This window comes from Cervus canadensis, chromosome 17 (genome assembly GCF_019320065.1).
Source record: "Cervus canadensis isolate Bull #8, Minnesota chromosome 17, ASM1932006v1, whole genome shotgun sequence".
NCBI lineage: Eukaryota > Metazoa > Chordata > Mammalia > Artiodactyla > Cervidae > Cervus > Cervus canadensis.
The window spans coordinates 40,519,274-40,538,862 of NC_057402.1; positions in this window are offsets into that span (position 1 = coordinate 40,519,274).

The window sequence follows — 19,589 nt, forward strand, 5'->3', positions numbered from 1 at the left end:
GGCGCCCCGACTCTGTACATCTGTGTGTGGTGGGTGTGTGCCTCACCCTCCGCACACCCCGCCTGGGCCCCACAGGGCGTGAGCACCTGACATCCTCCACTGACTTCACTCACAAAACACAAATTCAAGAATAAAACTGTTAAGAATTTCAAGAAGATGACTGCAGAAACTTGCACCCCAAGCGTGGTCCCTTCTGAGCTCTGGGCCCATGCAGGGGTGGCACACACCCAACTGGCTATGTCTACTGGGGCCTTTCTAAGACTAAGAGTGCTGGGCGCCCTGCCTGGGGAACCATTGCAGAACTGGGGGGGTCTGGGTCAGGCCTTCACTCCAGGCAGTCCGAGGCAGCCACACCAGCAGGGAGAGTCAAGTTCAAGGCAGAGGGAAAGCTGTGCTGACCTGGAAACGGACAGCAGAGAGTTCTATTCAGATCCCTTCTGGAGAGCCCCCAACTCCACCCACCCCCTGTGAAAAAGACCACCCAAGACCATGTGCGCCCCCCGCCCCCACCAAAGACCCGCTGTCACATGGGTACAGAAGCTGGCACCCTTCTGTTCTAGGGTGGCTCCAGAGGCCCTGGGACGCCTATAGGGCCAGCCGAGGCCTCAGAGGCAGTGACATCCTGGGTCCCTCCCTCCTCTGCCCTGTTCTGCCCTCTTCGCTTCCTGACACTTTTGGGGTGCATCCCCTGCATGGAATCGCTTGCCACTGGCTGGCACAGAGGGTCTGAGCACAGGCAGTGGGTGGAATGTGACATAGCCAAGGGGGACTCAGCCTTTTCACCAAGGTTGAGCCCAGACACAGCAGATAGACAGGGATCTGGCGACTGCCTGGGGGAGGTGTCAGGGACCTAGGATTGGGGTCGGGGCTGGCTGCTTTGAGATTGCTGGTTGTAGAAGAGAGACACGACAAACAAATTCAGCCCAAGACGTGAAGGCCAGCAGGCCTCCCTGGAGCATCTCAGGAACCCTGATGTCTGGAGGGTGGTGAGGTTTGGAGGATAAAGGAGGGGTAAATGAGGCTGGGTTTTTTTTCCTAGGAGCGGTGGCGCTCTCGACCTTGGAGGGAGACTTCCATAAGGTCAGGGCCCTGAAAGGGTGAGACGCTGGTGAGGGGCGTGGGGGAGGTCTGGGTAGATGCAGATGAGAACTTGGAACTTCAGATCCCGTGAACTTGAAGGACTGCGTGGATGACTGCTCCCCTTACAGGCTCTAGTGGTCCCCCACCTGCATCCTGCTTGAGGCTCACACTGTGGCAGGTGTCTAACCAGACAGTGGCTCCCTGGGGACCCACCTCCACCCTCCCTCCCTCCCTCTGGCAGCCTGACTGGCGTTAAATCCCAGCACAGCCGGCTGGGGAGGCGTGGACCCACTGAGGGAGGGGAGAGCTTTTAAATTGTTGTTTTTTATTGTGGTAAAACACACACAGCACAAAGTTACCATCTGAACAATCCTTAAGCGTGTAATTCAGCCGTGTGATGTAGGTTCACATTGTTGTGAAACCGTCACCACCGCCCTCTCCAGAACACTTTTCATCTTGCAAAACCAAAAACCCTGCCCCCATCAAACACCAGTTCCCCGCCCCCGCCCTCTGCCCCTGGAAACCACCCTACTCTTTGCTATAAATTCGACTGCTCTAGGGACCTCGCATAAAGTGGAAGCAGCCGCTGTTTGTCCTTTCGTGCCTGACTTATCTCTGCTAAGCATGAGGTCTTCCAGATTCACCTGTTTTGGAGCAGGTGTCAGAACAGGCGGAAGGGGCTTTCTGCCAAAGTTGGGCTCAGGTGGGACCTGGCAGGACTGGGCCCTGAGGATGTGGGAGTGAGGAGGGCGGAACTCGGATAAGGAGAGCCGTCCACGCGGGCATACTGTCTGTGATTCACATTTCACGCCCTGGGGGGACCATCCAGAAGACTAGAGCTACATTGTGGCCTCGGTCTGGCTTTTAGAAGGCGGGGAGGGAGGGAAGACGACCGAGGGATCAAAGGCTCAGATAGAGGCTGGAAAACCCAGGAAGGGCTGACGGAGCCCTGCTTACCCACATGACACTGGTAAGGGGCACAGTGCATTTCTGTGCGTGTTCCCGGCAGGTCAGGGTTGGCGGTGGAGCTGCTATGGGACCCTATAGTGATGGGAACAGCAGGGTCTCTGTGTAACTGAGGACAGATGGTGGGGTCAGAGCAGGGGGAAGGCAGTGATCTCAGTGATTCCAAGATCAGAGTGGCAGCTGGGGGCCTGTCTGTCAAGTAGATGGCTCCTGGGACCTGGATCCACTGAGGCCAGCAAGAAGGACAGTCAGCAAGGGTCCTGATCATTTCTAGAGTAAATAACACTGGGGGCTGAAGATCAAGAGGCTGGGAGTAGCCACATCATGATAACTGAGCCAGCGGTCAGACTCAGAAACCAGCTCTGAGTGGGAGGCCTGGCCACCCCATGGTGGGTGTAGGTCTCCTGGAAGGAAGCTCGGCCTTTCACTGGGGGACTCCATACAGGGGAGGGGAACACGGAGACTTTTCGGGACTACTGGACACAGTCTCTGAATTGATACTAATACGTGGAATCCAGGGGTCACCATAGCCCCCTAATGGGGAGGAGCAGGTGGGATCAGGGCTCAGGTCCGGCTCTTGTGTCAGTGACCCGTGTCCCACTTTCCAGCAGGGTCATTGGGATGGAGCCTCTTGGCCATCAGCAGAACCTCCACAGGGACTGTTTAACCTCTCGGGAAAGAGCTACGGGAGAGGAGAGGGCCAAGGGGAAGCATCTGGCCCTTGCCCTTCCCTGGTCAGGATACGAGATCAAAAACAACACCCCATCCTGAGGGGATGGCAGAGATGAGTCATCCAGTAACCCAGGGGTGGGGGTCCCGTCATATCCCCATTAGCTCATAGATCTTGAGCCTAGGAAAACTAGATCTGATGGCAGATTATTGCCATATTAAGGACTTAATTGTGTCCCCCCATCCAGCTTCATACATAGAAGCCCTAACCACCCATGTGACTGCTTGGAGAGGGCCCTTTAAGAAGGGTGTTGAGGGTGAACGAGGGCTGGTATTTTTATAGGAAACAACAATGGTTTCTCTGTCTCTGCCTGTGCTCAGAGCAGGACCTTGTGGGACTGAGTGAGAAGGTGCACATCTGTGTATGTTCAGTCGCTCATTCGTGTCTGACTCTTGTGACCCCATGGACTGTAGCCTTCCAGGCTCCTCTGTCCATGGGATTCTCCAGGCAAGACTACCGGAGTGGGTTTACATGCCCTCTTCCAGGGTATCTTCCCGACCCAGGGATGGAACCTGCACTGGTAGGCGGGTTCTTTATCACTTCACCACTTGGGAAGGCCCAGTGACAAGGGATGTTGCTGTTGTTCAGTGGCTCTATTGGGTCCGACTCTTTGCGACCCTATGGACTACAGTACGGCCACACTTCCCTGTCCTCCACTATCTACCGGAGTTTGCTCAGACTCCTGCATTGAGTCAATGATGCCATAAGCCACCTGCAAGCCCAAGAGCCTCGGGGGAAACCAACCCGGCAGCACCCTGATCTTGGACTTCCAGCCTCCGGAATGTGAGACCACACATTGCTCTTGTTTAAGCCAAGAGTCTGTGCCATTCTGTTAGGGCAACTGGAGTAGTGTACCACACCAACTTCTTTACGCAGTGGAAGGTCAGACGCCCCGTCTCATACAGAGCAGACTGACATGGTTCAAGTACCTGGAAGGTGGTCCTTTTCATCCCTGCATGAGGGGGCTTAGAAGCAGTTTGCATTCGTGTCGGGTGGACAGTGTGTGTGTATGTGTGCTCAGTCACTTCAGATGTGTCTGACTCTTTGCGATCACATGGACTGTAGCGTGCCAGGCTCCTCTGTCCATCAGATTCTCCAGGCAAGAATACTAGAGTGGATCTCCATGCCCTCATCCAGGGGATCTTTCCAACCCAGGGATTGAACCCGAGTCTCTTATGTCTCCTGCTTTGGCAGGTTCTTTACCATTAGCTCCACCATAGCATCAAACATTTATTCAAAGAGGCCTGGACTGTCTGGTCATAAACAGACAATCCATAGACATTAAGTTCTTCCTGCAAACGACTTGTCCTCCAGGTTGGTTACAGACTTGGTCGTTCTTGGCTAATCTAAAAAACGGATAAGAATCTCTCATGCTCCGAGGTGGGTGGGAGCTGGCAGAAGGGGAAGGCATGCTGGGACTGCAGAAAGGGGGAGGGGGTCCAAGTGACCTGCTTGCTGGAGGCAGCGACCAGAAAGCAGCCCTAGGTTGGGAGAAAGGACATGGGTTGGGGGGGTGGGTTGATGGCGGGACTGGAGAGGATCCCTAGGCAAAGGTCTGAAGACAGGCACCCATGGTGGGCAGGGCTAGGGAGCAGGCAGGCGCTGGTCCAGGCCTAGGCACAGGTGGGATCACTTTGGACACCCGCCGGGCAGAGTCTGGGGGATCTGCAGACAGGTCTGGGTGGGGAAGCCTTGAACATGACACCTGGACGGAGCCCTGTGCCCAGAGCCTGATCTCAGAGCACAGACCCCATAGGCAGAGTCCCTGTAGGATGCAACTAGTACAGTGGCTCCCAGGATCCATGCCAGGAGCCCCCCAACAAGGGGGGGGGGCTAGAGCAGCCTAGAGCTCGCTGCTGACTCTGAGGTATTCCTGAGGTTCTTGGGCCCTGTTCTGAGGGGCCTCTGCCTACAGCCCAGCCTTGTCTCTGCTGTCTTGTCACTGCAGCCCCTCTGTTCTGCAAGTGCTCATGTGACCAGCCCCAGGTGGGGTGGGTGTAATAGACCTGCCCAGCACTTCTGCCCCACCCCTGCCCAGGCTCCCAGCCTCCTAGCCCCACCTGTCTGTGTCATGGGCCTTTGGGACAGGGTCGGGGGACAGCCTCTCCTTCACCCACCCTTTCCAACACAAGCACTCTGCAGGTGGCTCAGAGCAGCCAGGAGGCTGGCCCAGCCCCCACCTTGCAGCCTGGGGCTCATCCAGCCTTTGCATCTTCCAGTGGGGAATTCCAGAGCCAGGTATTAGGATAATAAATGTGTTTCTACCTCTTTCTTTTGGGAACAGAGCAAGAGACAGTGAAGTAGCCGGTCCTTTGGGGAACCCATGGCCCTGTACCAGCCTCCAGGCCTCATGGTGGCTCTGAAAAGTGGGAGGGGAGAGGTAATGAGGCTCACGGCAGAGGAGTTCCTCCTCTACTTGCTCTGGAACCTCCTCCCCCCTCAATGCCCCCCCCCCCATAGGAGGTGCCAAGGGAGGAGGGGTCTCATGCAATCACATCATCTCTGACTGGCAGCTGCATGGACGTTGGTCCCCTCACCCCACCTGCGGATGTTCTCTGGACCCCCTCTCCAGTCTCCAGTGTGCCCCCCAAGCCCCCAGCTTCCTGCCAGGTCTCTGACTGTCACTCACCTCATATGGTGCCATGAGAGTGAGGTGTGGAAAGCATCTAGTCCTCTCAACCTTGGCCCCAGAGGGCACTGACCTCCTGTCTCAGTGCTCTACTGCAGTCTGCGGAGCCTCTGGCCGCCAGGGACCAGGAGACACCAGGGAGTCAGGGGTCAACCCAGGGTGGTTCTGGAACCTTCAGTGGCTCAGCAAGGGGAGAAGCAAGGGGAGGTTCCAGGCCCCAGGACCCCTGGAGCAGGCCCAACCCAGGATACCTTTCTGTTGTATGTTTTAGAAGGTGATCTTCTGAAATTAAGAGTATACATTAAGAGAATGAATTGATGCATGTTCCCTTAATGTCAGCTTTTACTCTTTAAAAAAAAAAAATTACTTTATTTAATTGTATTTTAGCTGCTTGGGAGATCTCAGTTCCTCAACCAGGAACTGAATCCGGACTGTGGCAGTGAAAGCACTGAATCCTAACCAATAGGCCACCAGGGAACTTCCAGCTCTTACTCTTTTACACATCAGTGTTAAGTACATTTTGTCCAAAAGCTTCAGGAGGCTCTACTGAGCATTTTCTTCACAGTGTTCTGGCCACTTAAGGCTCAGAGTAGCCACATCCTGGAAAGAATATCCCAGGTCATGGGGTGAACAAGCCCACGTGGCCTGAGCAGCTGGAGGGATGGAGGGATGGAGGAAGAGCCCCGGGCAGGAGGGAGCCTCACACACCCCAGGTTTTTGAGGGAGGGCGCCCTGGCTGGAGTGGCCCTGAGGACAGAATTAGGGTCTCTGGGGGCATCACAGAGCCTTTGCACATGCACTAAGGACAGATTCACAGCTCACAGATGTCGAGGCAGGCAGGACCCACAGCAGAGGAGGGTGACCAGCATGGGTCCTGGGCCCAGTGGTCAGGGCGTTGGAGGAGGGTTCTCTACCTGCTCTGTGAGCACCTGCTTGGGGCTTTGGGTCTGCCTGCTCATTTCTCCTTAGGTGTCCTGGATTCCATCAGGCCTGGGAGGCAGTTCTTATGCTGGAAGCTGAGGATGGGAGGGTCTGGGTAGAGAGGCCGGGCTCCAGATCCTCATATGTTGCCTAACTAGCTCCATGAGCTGGGGCAGTGGGGTAAGCTCTGCACACTGAAGCTTCCTGATTTAGGAAATGGGATAAAAACCCGTATGTACACCCCAGGGTTTTGTAAGGAGGAAAGTGAAGTGAAAGTCTCTCAGTTGGGTCCGACTCTTTGCGACCCCATGGACTGTAGCACACCAGTCTCCTCTGTCTATGGGATTTCCCAGATAAGAATAGCAGAGTGGATTGCCATTTCCTTCTCCAGGGGATCTCCCTGACCCAGGGATCAGATTCGGGTCTCCTGAGTTGCAGGCAGATTCTTTACCATCTGAGATACCAGAGAAGTCTTTGTAAGGAGGAGGCAGGATAACAAAACCAAGGCTCCTAGCCCAGGAGGAGAGCTCCGTCTGGGTAGAGCACTGGCCTGGGAGCCCGAGGGCTGCCCAGGAGGCCTCCCCAGCCAATGCTTGGGCTCTAGGGACCATCTGACTGGGCAATAGGAGGCAGGGCGGGGCCTGCAGGGCCTCCTGGAGCAGACGGAGCTCCAGGGTGGCTGCAGAGGCTCCCCCAGACTGGTTCTGAACCCCAGAGGGTGTCATTCCCTTGGAGGAGAGCAGCATTGAGGCCCCTCCATGTGCCCACCGGTTCCTAGACAGAGCCACATGGGGCTCTGAGCTCCTCTACCAGGGCAGGCAGGGCTCCCTCGGGGGCCGTGGGGCATCGCTGGAAACCTCTGAGTTGGAGTCCAGGGTCTGGGAGGGAGGGAGGAGGCCCTGGGGCCGGATGCACCAGACTCTTGTTGCCTGGACACACCTGGTGGGCGGCCCCACCGTCTGGATCCTGCCTGGACTTCTATCAAAAGCCACACCCTCTCCAGCACTGGGGTTTAATTTTTTCTTTCGATTGCTAGTCACAGTGCAGCCCTCTGTGGAATACTCCTGAAGACTGTACTTTATAGCTGCACGTACAAAGTCCTTGGCCTGGCAGCCAGGTCCCTTCTAGAAACTGGGCCTCCCTGGCTCTGCCAAACTAAATGGGCTGCAGCAACTGGCAGACAGAGCTCCCTTCTTCCTGCTCCCTTCCCAGCCTTGGAGCTGGCCTGTCTCTGCCCTGGGAGGCCCTCCTGTTCCCACCCTCTGCTGAGAATAGGGGTCACTGATGCGGCCCAAACCCCTCAAGCCCTGGCCACCTTTGTGGAGTCCCCATCAAGGCCCATAGGCCATTTTGTCCTCCAAACTGGCCTTGGCATTGTTGGTAGCTCCATTTTGCCATTGGGGTTTCTAAAGCGGAAGCAAAAAACCAGGAACACCAGAGCTGGGTTGAAATCTGAGCGGGTGGAGCAGGTGAGCAGCCCACTGTCCCCTTGTTCTTGGGCCAGCCCAGTCACATCTGGACCTTCAGACCAGAGCCAGGTGTTCTGGAGAGGGTACCTTCACCCCCACCCCTGCCTTAGGGCAGATGCCAGGGCCAGGCAAGCGGCAGTGCTTTAATACCCATGAATCAGACCATCAACAGGAGGAATGCATCCAAGCCTCAGCCCTGGACAGCCCCCATGGATGAAGCATCTGGTCCCATCTAGAACTGGCTTGCCTGCTTCTTTCCCAGGACCCTAAGGCCAGCGTCAGCACCAGCCCTGCCCAGTAGGACACCCTGGACAGCTGCCTGCTGCCTTTGATCTGGGGACAGCCTTGTGTGGTGCTGAACTGTCCACCTGAGCCATGCCTCAGCCTTGCCCAGATCACTTGTTCATTTTCTCAGCAGCCTACTCAACCAAGAATTAAGAACCTTAGAGTTCTTTGTTGTCGTTTAGTCACTCAGTCATGTCCAAATCTGCAACCCCATGAACTGTAGCATGCCAGGCTTCCCTCACAATCTCCTGGAGTTTGCCCAAGTTCATGTCCTTTGAGTTGGTGATGCCATCCAACCATCTCATCCTCTGTCACCCTCTTCTGCCTTCAATCTTTCCCAGCACCAATGTCTTTTCCAATGAGTTGGCTGTTGGCATCAGGTGGCCAAAATATTGGAGCTTCAGCTTTAGTTTTAAGTTCTTAAATATGCTGTATTTCTGAAGATCAACTCCCAAGACTTAAACGGTTTTAGTGTCTTCTGGGAGGGCTAAACCAGCTTTCAGTCCACACCAAGTTCATGTCCCAACACAAGACTCTGTACGCCTCAGCTAAAGATCCCACATGGTGCACTGAATATTTAATATCCCGTGTGCTGGAACTAAGGCCTGGCAGAGCCAAATAAATAAATAAATAAATATGTTTTTAAAAGAGAGAGAGAGGAGTCTTGACTAAACCCCAGCTAGTTCCTAACAGCTCAAGGCTGCAACCCTAAGATGAGGTCTCAAGTTCCAGCTTTCTCACTCAGCATCCCTGGGAGAATCTGTCTCTCTGGGTCAAACCCTGGCAACAGGCAGAAAGGCCCTGAATTCTGTGAGACCAGTTACTTCAGAACATCCTCTGCCCTTTGAGATGTCCATCGCCCACCACCAAGGACTGTACCCTCCAGGACTTGCGAGCTGTCTCTTGGAAATGCAAGCATTCTGGGAGTCTCTCCTAGCCCAGCCAGGCCTCCCACCCCGGGAGGGTAAAGGCGGTGGGTGGTCACCTTGCTCTAACTGCCTCTTCCTCCTGAAGACACAAGAGATCCTTTCCTGCTCACAGAAGCACCAACTGACAAACCCAGTGGCCTGAGCCCTCCCCCCAGCACCCTCCGGCCTTTACACAGTCTCCTGCCTGTATCTCTTCAAAGTTGAGTTGAATTTGCACTGAGTCCTCTTGTCTTCTGCAACGGTTGTTCCTTTTTTTGGGGGGGGGGCCTTGCAGTGTGGCAAGTGGGATCTTAGTTCTCCAATCAGAGGTTGAACCTACACTCCCCGCATTGGAAGTGCAAATCCTTAACCACTGGACCACCAGGGAAATTCTAGCAATAGTTACTCCTGAATACAGTCTATCCATGCCTAGACTTTGACTGGTCTCTGGCTTCATTTATCTTTGCTGGATGGTGGGCCTGGGGTCTTGCTCACACTGTTTCTTGCACTTGTCCTAAGGGTATCCCTTGGGCTCATCTTTAAGGAACCTCTGCACATGCATTGGTGACACATAGAACTCTGCTTTGTCATCGGTGTGGATCACAGAACTGAAAGCTTCCCCGGCACAGCCCAAGGAAGTGCAGTGAAACTCAGACCATGGGACCCTTGTGCTCTTGCAAAATGTTTCTGAAATTAAAATACTTTTCCTTTGACATTTTTTTTTGCCTAAGGAAACCTTATTTAGGACTGGACTCTACCCCTCTAGGCACAAAACGGTCATGGAGCAGACCTTTGACCAGATTCTCCTGAACTGGTGTGGTTTTCCCAGGCCTGTCGCTCAAGGCATGGGTTTAGGCCAGGGCCAACTTCATATACGCAAGGCAGCTGGACTTGGGGCCAGGATGTCCAAGACCTGAATAGACAGGTCCTCACTGCCCCCAACCCTACTTCCTGGGCTTCAGCCTGAAGATGCCGAGTGGAGATGGGACCTGGGGTGAGATCAGTGGGTCAATCCGATCAAACTTGGGTGGGAACCTGGTGGCCACCACTCTCAGGGACTGTGAGCTTAAGTGACTGTGGACATGAGATGCTCATTATGGAAGCAAGGATGCAACCCCATCTCCTGTGGGGTGGGCACAGACAGCTCTGGGGAGGGAAAGCCCTGGTGTGTGGGTATATGGAGACATGTGTGTGCATATTGGGTGTACACATGTTGGCGTGTGTGGGCGCCTGTGTGTGCAGTTACACGGACATTCACGTAGGGGGCTGGGTAGCTTCTGTCTGGCAGGTGGCTGCTGGTCTCAGGGATCTGGGTGAGGCTGAGAGAGGAGAGGTACCCACGGACAGGGCCGTGGGAATGGGGACAGCTGCTCTGCATCCCTGAGAGATTGGAGGGGGATGTTAGGAGCCCTGGGGGCAGGGGCCTTCTAGAGGTCTTGCTCCTCCCTGGGAGGCTGGGGCTGACCTCCTGGTTCTGGCAGAGGCAGGCTCTCAGCACACCTGCAGCACCCACCCCACCAGTGGCCCTGCTTCCTGAAATGTTGCCTCCTGCGGAGAACAAGAGTGGTTCCACACCTGGGGTGAAGGGTGGTAGTGGGCAGGGGGGTGGACCAGAAGGTCTCCTCCTAGAGGAAGGTGAACCAGACCTGAGCCTGTGATAGGTGGCCTGGCCCACTGACCCCAACAGTGGAAACCTATGGACCTCCAGGGTAAAAGGCAGGAAAGAGTCAGGAATGTTGGGGACCATTTCAGAAACTGGCATTCTGCAGGGTCCTACCCATGTCAGTGCTTGTCCACCGTACTGTGTTTGCTGCCTTGACCTGCTGTGTCAAGCAGCCCCAGAATGTGCCTCCACCACTATGCCTTGAGAAAGAGAACAGTATTTTATAAGAGGAACTAATCACTGATGGTAGATAGTGTTTCAGACAATGTGACGAGCACTTGTCATGGGGGCTCCCCACAACAAATGACAAACACAAAACAGGTACATCTGCGGAAGTACCAGCAGCTCCTACTGAGACCCCTTGAATTCTGGAGCTCCCTCTGCAGTCACCTCACCCACCTCCCTACCAGTGGGGTCTCTCCTGTCTCTTGGGAGCTCTGGTCTACCCTCCAGAACAGCAGCCTCGGGTTCCCAGTGCACCCATAAGCCCTGTGGTGAAGCGACAGCAGCCCGCCCCGGGGGCTGCTCTGCCCCCCACCCACCTCTGGCTTCAGCGCAGGTGTCGGCCTAGCCACGGTCCCTAAACCACATTCCTCTCTGTCAGAGGGGTCTTTGGGGACTTGCAAGGCAGTCCCACTCTGGCAAACCTTCCCTCCTGGCCTGTAATGTAAACAAACCCGCTGTGCAGGCAGTAAGTGAGATGAAGGCTGAAGCCTCAGGCCCAGCTGCAGCTGAGCTGTGTTTTTCTCTTCTTGTGGTTTCTCCTCGGGGTTAAGCAATGTTTCATTTCTCGGCACAACAACCGACTGGGGCCTCTCTGCAGTATCAACACAGCCTGATGGGGAAGGGGGAGGGGCTCCGCACCAGCCCTTGCGTCTCTGGGCTTCTCTGAGCCTGTTCACGATGATGGTAACGAGAGACCCCAGTGTCCTTCAAAGCCTCTGAGCAGAGGGAGAGGCTGCCGAGGGCGTGTTCTAGAAAGATTAGGACAAAGTAAACACCAAACACAGTGCCAGCGCTCCTGGGAGAGACCAGCACCTTGATGAAAGCAGGTCCCCCAGCTCAGAGCGGGCAGCCCCTCTCCTCAAGCCTGACTGGGTTGCCTGGGGCCCCATCCTGGTTTCCTGGAAGTCAGGCCCGCCCCATTCCTCTTCCCATCCTTTACCCCACCCCCTCCTTGAGGGTCTTCAGGGAGGCCCTCCAGGTGCCAAATGCTCCCCCAACCTGTGGACTCATTTCTGAGACTGAGGAGGTCACTGCAGGGCGATGGGAAGCTGTGAAGAGGGACCGTTGCCCAGGACTGATGAGCGTCCTGGCATCGTCTGAGGATGGCCCTGGACTCCTGCACCCCTGCTGGCCCTCGGGGCCCCAACACCAGGAGAGTGTGCCCCTTAGCCCGAGAGGCTTCTCCTGACCTTGACCCAGCCTTCAAACAGGCTCCCTGAGGCTGCCCTAGTCCCCTCAATCCCCCACTGCAGGTCCCTAGGGCTCTCTAGGTCCTCCAGCTCCACAACCAGACCCCTCCCTGCCTGGCTGTACCCCCAGCATCCTGGCCCTTGGCCAGGCATTGTTTGGGGGTAACCAGGCTCAGAGTGGTTCCAGTTTCCCAGCCTCCGCAAAGCGGGTGGCCCTGGAACCGTAAGCCCAGACTCTGCAGTCTTTTGCTCTTCTGATAGAACCAGAGCCCTGCAGCTGACCAGCCCTGACCCCTCCATTACTCCTCAACTGGGGGCCTGTTCTGGAGCCCTCACTGGTGGGCGAGGAAGGCCCGGGGATGCTCAGAAACTGGAAGCCTGGACCACCGCCATGGTGCCTGCCTTTGCCTCCTTTTACGAGGTAAACAGCTTCCCTCAGCCTTGGCCAGGTCATCTGTCCCTGCAGGTGATGCTATGCTGACTACTCAGAGCCCAGGGAGCAAATTAGGGGGCCCAGGTCCCCTGACTCTGCTCCCCTGCACCCAAGGCCTCAAGAATGCACTTCCCTTTGAGGGTGTGAACAGCCCACCGGCTGTGATCTGAGTGGGGTCTTCTCTGAGACTGTGCGGGCCTCTGACAGCCCCTTTGCCACCCACACCCTGTCAACCCCTCTGGCCCAGAGTCTACAAAGTAAGGGAGAGAATAGGCAGGATCTGGGCTTCTGGTGGTCTGCAGCAGTCAGCAGGGCTGGAGTTTTCAGGACTGGTTACTGGTAACCAGCCACAGCATGGGGTGGGCTTCCCTGGGAACTCAGCTGGTAAAGAATCCACCTGCAATGCGGGAGACCTGGGTTTTGTCTCTGGGTAGGGAAGATGCCCTGGAGAAGGGCGTGGCAATCCACTCTAGTATTTCTGCCTGGAGAATCCCATGGACAGAGGAGCCTGGCGGGCTACAGAGCATGGGGTCGCGAAGAGTCAGACATGGCTGAGAGACTAGGCACAGCACAGCACGGTGCAGGGCACTTCCTGAACGGTTCCCCTCCCCCAGGGCCACACAGGCTCACCCAGAGGCTTCTCCCCGCTGCATTGCATCTCTCAGGCTCCGTACAGGGTGGGGCACCCCTGCTGGAGGCTGGGGACACCGAAAGGGGCTTCCTGAAGTCACGCCACCCCCTCCCTAGGTGGCCCCAAGCTCAGGACCTCACAGCCACGCCCACCTTCCTTTTCAAAGCCAAGTGTTCTGGGTCCTCCCTCTCAGGGTTCTTCCTGTGATCCTAAACCCACAACAGAATTTCAGCTTCAGGCTGCATGCATAGTTCCTAAGGCAGCCATAGGAGTGGGCCAAGAGAGGGCTGCCCAGATGGACCCCTCTGGGAGGACTCTGTCTGGGCCACCATCAAGGGAGCCTGGACACCCTCCGCCCCTACCCATGACAGGGAGTTGGAACCAGCAACCACAGTGGGGTTTCAGTTCAGCCAGCATTTAGGGAACCCCGGCTCCGTGCCAGGACAGCGCTCACCCTGGGGAGGTGCCAAGAGGAACAGAAGCCCGATGCTGCTGGGATGTGATGGTTCCCTGGATCCCCAGTGTGCCACCCATCAGCTGGGGGCTGAGGGCACAGGGAGGTTCTGGGGGCCGAGGCTTCCACGGCCTTGGGAGGGAATGGGGGAGAGCACAGAGGGTGGGGCAGGCAGGGCTGCAGCTCAGAGGGTGCAGGGCAGGAGTCAGAGCATTATGTACAAAGGGACCCTCTCAGAAACATGCACCCCTATGTTCACTGCAGCAGTGTTTACAATAGCCAGCACATGGAAGCAAGGAGCTGAAGGTGGGATTGCCTTTTAGGGGGATTCACATGGCCCTTCTGAGTAGTGGAGTCATTGTGGAGTTGCATGAAGAGATCCAGGAAGGACAGTCAGCTTACAGAGAGGTAAGGATGCAGTCCCAGGCTTTCACGCTTGCTGGGTGAAAAATATAGCTGACACTCTAGAACGTGCTGCAGGGTAAACATTTCTGCAGCCCTGGGGTCTTTGTGCTTAGGCCAAGTTTTCCAGAGAAAGAAATTCTGCAAAAAAGTCTGTGCTCGATGCAGGTCTTTTGCAAACAACCAATTCTATCTGGCTTTACACACAAAAAAGAGGAATTCAGAGCAGGAAACCTGCACTGGAGTTTTTAAGAGCCCAAGGGCAGGGTGTGGTGGGCTCTGGACTGGGGTCTGGAGCATTATATGGTACAGGGTCCCCTCACCCCTTCTGGGATCTCTTTGCATTGTTGTGGTCTGCCCACATCCCACCATGGAAAATGACCACCTTCAAGTCTACATTTCTGCAAATTGTGCTGTGGTCCCCTGAGGCCAGCTCTGTCCTCCCAAGGAGGGGGCTTTGGTGGTCCTGGCTTGGGTCCGGCACCTGTCCCCAGGCCAATCAGTATGGCTGGTGTGGGGACAAAGGCACCCTGGAGACATTACTATATATATATATATTTGTTCTAACTTTTTATTTTGTATTGGGGTATAGCCAATTAACAATGCTGTGATAGTTTCAGGTGGACAGCAAAGGGACTCAGCCATACATATACATGTATCCATTCTCCTCCGAACTCCCTTCCCATCCAGGCTGCTGCATAACATTGAGCATAGTTCCCTGTGCTTTATAGTAGGGCATGTTACTGTCTTCACAGCAGAGCTATTTTCATCCCTGAAACAAAATCCTAACCTGAAACTCTAAATATGCCAGGGGCAGCCTTGGAAACAGCAGGTAGATGGCCTCTGGGAGTCCAGGGTCCTCCATGCTCACCTCCTTCCCTCCATGAATTCTGAATAAACCTTCAGAGCCCGTTTGAGAAATAAACAGGTCTTCCTGTTCCCATGAGAGCTTTTCCTCCCTCCTGCCCCAGCTGCCACCACCTCTTCTCAACAACACATGTCTCCTGGGTCCCAGGAGACACCCCAGCCTCCCTGGGGTCTGCAAGGATCTTAAGTACCAGGAGCAGGAGCTTGGAAATGGCAGCTCTGGGAGGCACATGGAGGGGCTGGTGATGACTGGGGTCAAGGGCATGCTCACCATGATAGCTCACAGCACCTCCAGTCCTGCCCCTGCCAGAAGCCTCCTTCTGCCTGGACCCACGCAGGTTGGGGGCCCAGAGCTCTCCCCTCCCTGGAGCAGCTGCACAGACCACAGTCCTCCTGGTTTCGCACCACCTCTGGCCCATGCAGGTCTTCTTACGTCCCAGCAGTTTGACTGAGGAAACAACTTACAGAGAAGCAAAAGGAAAAGAAAGCAAATGGGACCAGTGCTTCTGGTATGTGTCAGCTCACTTACATTAACCAAAGAATCCCTATAATAATTAGCATCTTTATGAACTAAGAGGCCAGAGCCTGGAGCTGGTCAAGTCCCCAAGGTCACACAGCTGTAGACTGCTAGGCAGGACATTTAAACCAGATGCCCAAGACTCTAACAGGTTTCCCTGGTGGCTCAGTGGTAAGGAATCCACCTGCCAATGCAGGAGATGTGGGCTTGATCTCTGGGTTGGGAAGATACCCTGGAGGAGGGCATGGCAACCCACTCTAGTATACTTGCCTGGGAAATCCCATGGACAGGGCTACATATAGTCCATGGGGTCTCAAATGAGTCGGACACAACTTAGTGACTTAACAAAACAGACTCTAATGCCCTCAGTTTCTGCAGCACTGCATCCAGAGCGGAATGAATTGTGGGTGGCCAGTGGAAGATCCAAGCCCTGGGTCTCATCCATGGTTTCCAGGCTCTCACAGTTGAGCAAGTCCTCCAGGTTAGCCAATTCTAACCATGTCTCTCCATCTTGGGAATCCTACAAGAGCCCTTGTGCTGTGCGAAAACACCACATGCCTAGGCAGGGAGGCTGGGTCCCGGATGCCATGTCTGTGCTGCTTGTCAAGGGCCTACCTACTATCTTCACAGCTGAGTCAGTTCTGCGCGGGATACGCGCTTAAACTGAGCTCATTCCTCCCCACCACCCCAAGATGAACTCCCCTTAAGACCCTAGTGCCTGGTCTCTCCTCTTCCCAGAAGGCCCTTGCCCCTCTGCCACTCCAGCTGTGCCTACTTCCTCTGAGCTTGCCTGGTACCCAGGCCTGTTACAGGCCAAACGAGTTGTGCTAGGCTGAACTATGTGCCCTCCCAATTCATCTGTTTAAGTTGAAGTCCCAACCCCCAGGACCTCAGGACATGATTGTGTTTGAGAACGGGGACTTTTAACAGGACTTGTTTGCTCAGTAATTCAGATGTGTCTGACTCTGCAATCCTATGGTCTGTAGCCCAGCTCTGTCCATGGGATTTCCTAGGCAAGAATACTGGAGTCAATTGTCATTTCCTCCTCCAGGGGATCTTTCTGACCCAAGGGATTGAACTTGAGTCTCCTGCATCTCCTGCATTGGCAGGCAGATTCTTTACCACTGAGCCATCAGCAGAAATTAAGGTTAAATGAGGTCACGCAGTGGGCCTTATCCACTCTGACTAGTGTCCTTATGAGGAGGAGAGATTAAGACACAGACACATGCAGCGGGATGACCATGTGAAGATGCAGGGAGATGACGGGCCATCTCTGAGAAGCCAAGGAAACCAGCCCTGCTGACACTTTAACCTTAAATTCTGGCCTCCAAAATTGTGAGAAAATAAATTTCTGTTGGTGAATCCACCCAGCCTGTGGCACTTTGTTATGGCAGCCCTGGTGGACTTGTACACAGAAAGGTATTTAGAAGGTCTGTGCGCAGGACCCTGGGGCACAAAAGGTGGGGAACAGCTCTGGGCCAAGGCTGGGAGAAGAGGGTGGAGCATGTTCCAACACCAGGGGCTTCAGGGTCCTTGGGAAGACTAAGTCACCCCTCTTGGCCTCAACACTGCTTGTCTCACAGAGCTGGGTGACAGCCAACCAGACAATGCCAAGGAAAGCCCTAAAAAGTCTATAAAAGAAATGTTTGTCTTTCAGTCATGTCCGACTCTTTGTGACCCCATGGACTGTAGTCCGCCAGGTTCCTCTGTCCATGAGATATCCCAGGCAAGAATACCAGAGTGGGTTGTCATGCCCTCCTCCAGGGGATCTTCCCAACCCAGGGATCGAACCCAGGTCTCCTGAATTGCAGGCAGATTCTCTACCGCTGAGCCGAGTCTGCAGATCACCTTTCAAATATTCATCCCACTCCCATGCCTGCCCTGTTAGAGCAGCCAATCAAGTTAACAAAATGCACAGAATATGACAATGAAACCTGAGAGATGGATGGTGCCCAGCTTTGTGAGTCCTGCAAAGATATGTGTTATGGCTGCCACTTCTTGGGGTCACATCAGTGGGGGTCCACCAAACTCTTCAGAGCCTGCAGCTGAGCTGCTCTGCTGCAGCCTGGAGCCTGGGCACCTTCACTGGGCCAGCTGAGGGGCACATAGAGACCGCCAAGATCTGGTCCTACCCCAGGGGGACTCTGGCTTGGAAGGTGTCTGGGGTGACTGTCCATCTGGTCTGCTGGGACTGAGGGGGTTCCTAGGGGTCATGACTTCTGAAAGAAAGTGCCAGGCAAATGCAGAGAAAACTCTAGAAGCTGCTGGCCAGGAAGAATGGTGACAGCCTTCCAAAGACATAGTTTTGGCACCAGCAGGAGCACGTGTCTGTCCTAAGGTTGCCCTGCAACTGGTGTATTAATATACTCCTGTTTCTCCTCTGAGTCCAGGACTCAGAGTGGGAATGGGCATGGGGTGGGGGGGGGCTCCTCAAAGTGTAATGCCAGAAACACCCACCCCAAGTGTCTGCTGCCTACCCCTGCAACTTGAATCATCATTGGTTTGATAGTCTTGGTCCCTGGGGGTGAGGGGACTCCCCCTCCAAGGTGGAGGACCAGAGTCCTCTTGAGTGGAAATGGAGACTGACAGTAACTACTGTGTTGGATTCCTCAGGCTCCTGAGACAATGGGAGGAAGGGGGACTTGCTACTCTCTGGGGTCATCCACTCCCATCACCAAGGGGAGGCTGGGAGCTCTACACACAGAGGTGGGCAGGGCTGGTCTGGGAGAGGGGCACCTCTAAGGGCCTCCTGTCCAACCACAGAGCCAGGGAGAAAGTACAACAACAACCATAGCAGGAGATAAGCCTTCCTGGGTGAAGGGCCCCATCAGCTGCCATGTGGATCTGGGTGGCTTTGGAGCCCTGGGGGGTGGTCCTAATTGGCCACAGATCTCAGGACTAGTTATAGAAATGAAAATCTACTCACATACTCTTTCTCATTAATATTTGCTATGTATAGGCTATTTCCCCCCTTGCCTTCCCTATTTCAAAAATGTTGATAAACTTGTTATTGAATTATAACAGAAACACAAAAAGGACACAAATGCAAAGTGTACAGCCAGAGGCACACAGGTGAAGACATCTGTGCATCCACACCCAGATCAAGATACAGAATATGGTAGGAAAGGATGAATTTGGAGCTCAGGACTAACAGATACACACTACTATATATAAAATAAACAAGTACCTATGGTATAGCATAGGGAACTACACTCAGTATTTCATAAAAACTTGTCAAAAGGAAAAGAATCTGAGAAAATAGATCTATTTTGAATGTATTTGTATGTATGATTGAATTATTTTGCCATACACCTGAAACTAACAACACTCTAAATCAACTATACTTCAATAAAAATTAATTTTTTGAAAAGACACAGAACATGGCCAGCAACCCAAACACTTTGCTGAGGCCCACTCCCCCCAAAGTAACTACCATTACTAAAGAACTTCACTGATTTTGAATATGAGTATGGCCTCATATTCAGGCTATAGTCTATAGTATGCAGGCTATACTCTAAGGTAGGAGCTGGCTTCACTCAACTCAATGGGCTGGAGGAGAAACTGAGGCTGGGGGAGAAGTTGGGGCTGGGGGAGAATATTTGCTTCCAGTTATTGCCGGAAAAGAGGGAAGTGAAGGTCATCGACTGCTGCTCACTTCTTGGTGTCCTCTAAGCTCTGTCTCTGGAGAAGGAAATGGCAACCCACTCCAGTATTCTTGCCTGGGAAAATCCCATGGACAGAGGAGCCTGGTGGGCTACAGTCTGTGGGGTTGCAGAGAGTCAGACATGACTGAGCGACTAAGCACAATCTCTGTCTCACTGGATGCACACCAGACCCATGAGTCCCGCAGGTGCAGCGCTTGCTAGAATCAGAGGGAAAGAAGCACCGGACCAAATAAGGCCCAATGGGTCCAGCATCTGGACCTCAGGACCCACACACTGGGCTCTGCTGATTTTTACCACCACGTCCCTTCAGTTGGTGGGCTGGCCATGCAAGACCCTCCAGCAGGGGGCAGTACAGCAAAGCCGAAAGGTGGACCAGTCTTTGGACCAAATCCTCCTAAGATCAATTTAGGGCCAGGAAACTGCCAGCGGCTTGGGTTGCAGGGCTTGATGGTACTGCTAGAGAAGTGATTACAGATGGGAAGGAGAGACAGGAGAGTGCCTGCTGGCCCCTGAACTGGATCAAACACAGGAGCCCCGTTTGGAACTGGCAAAGC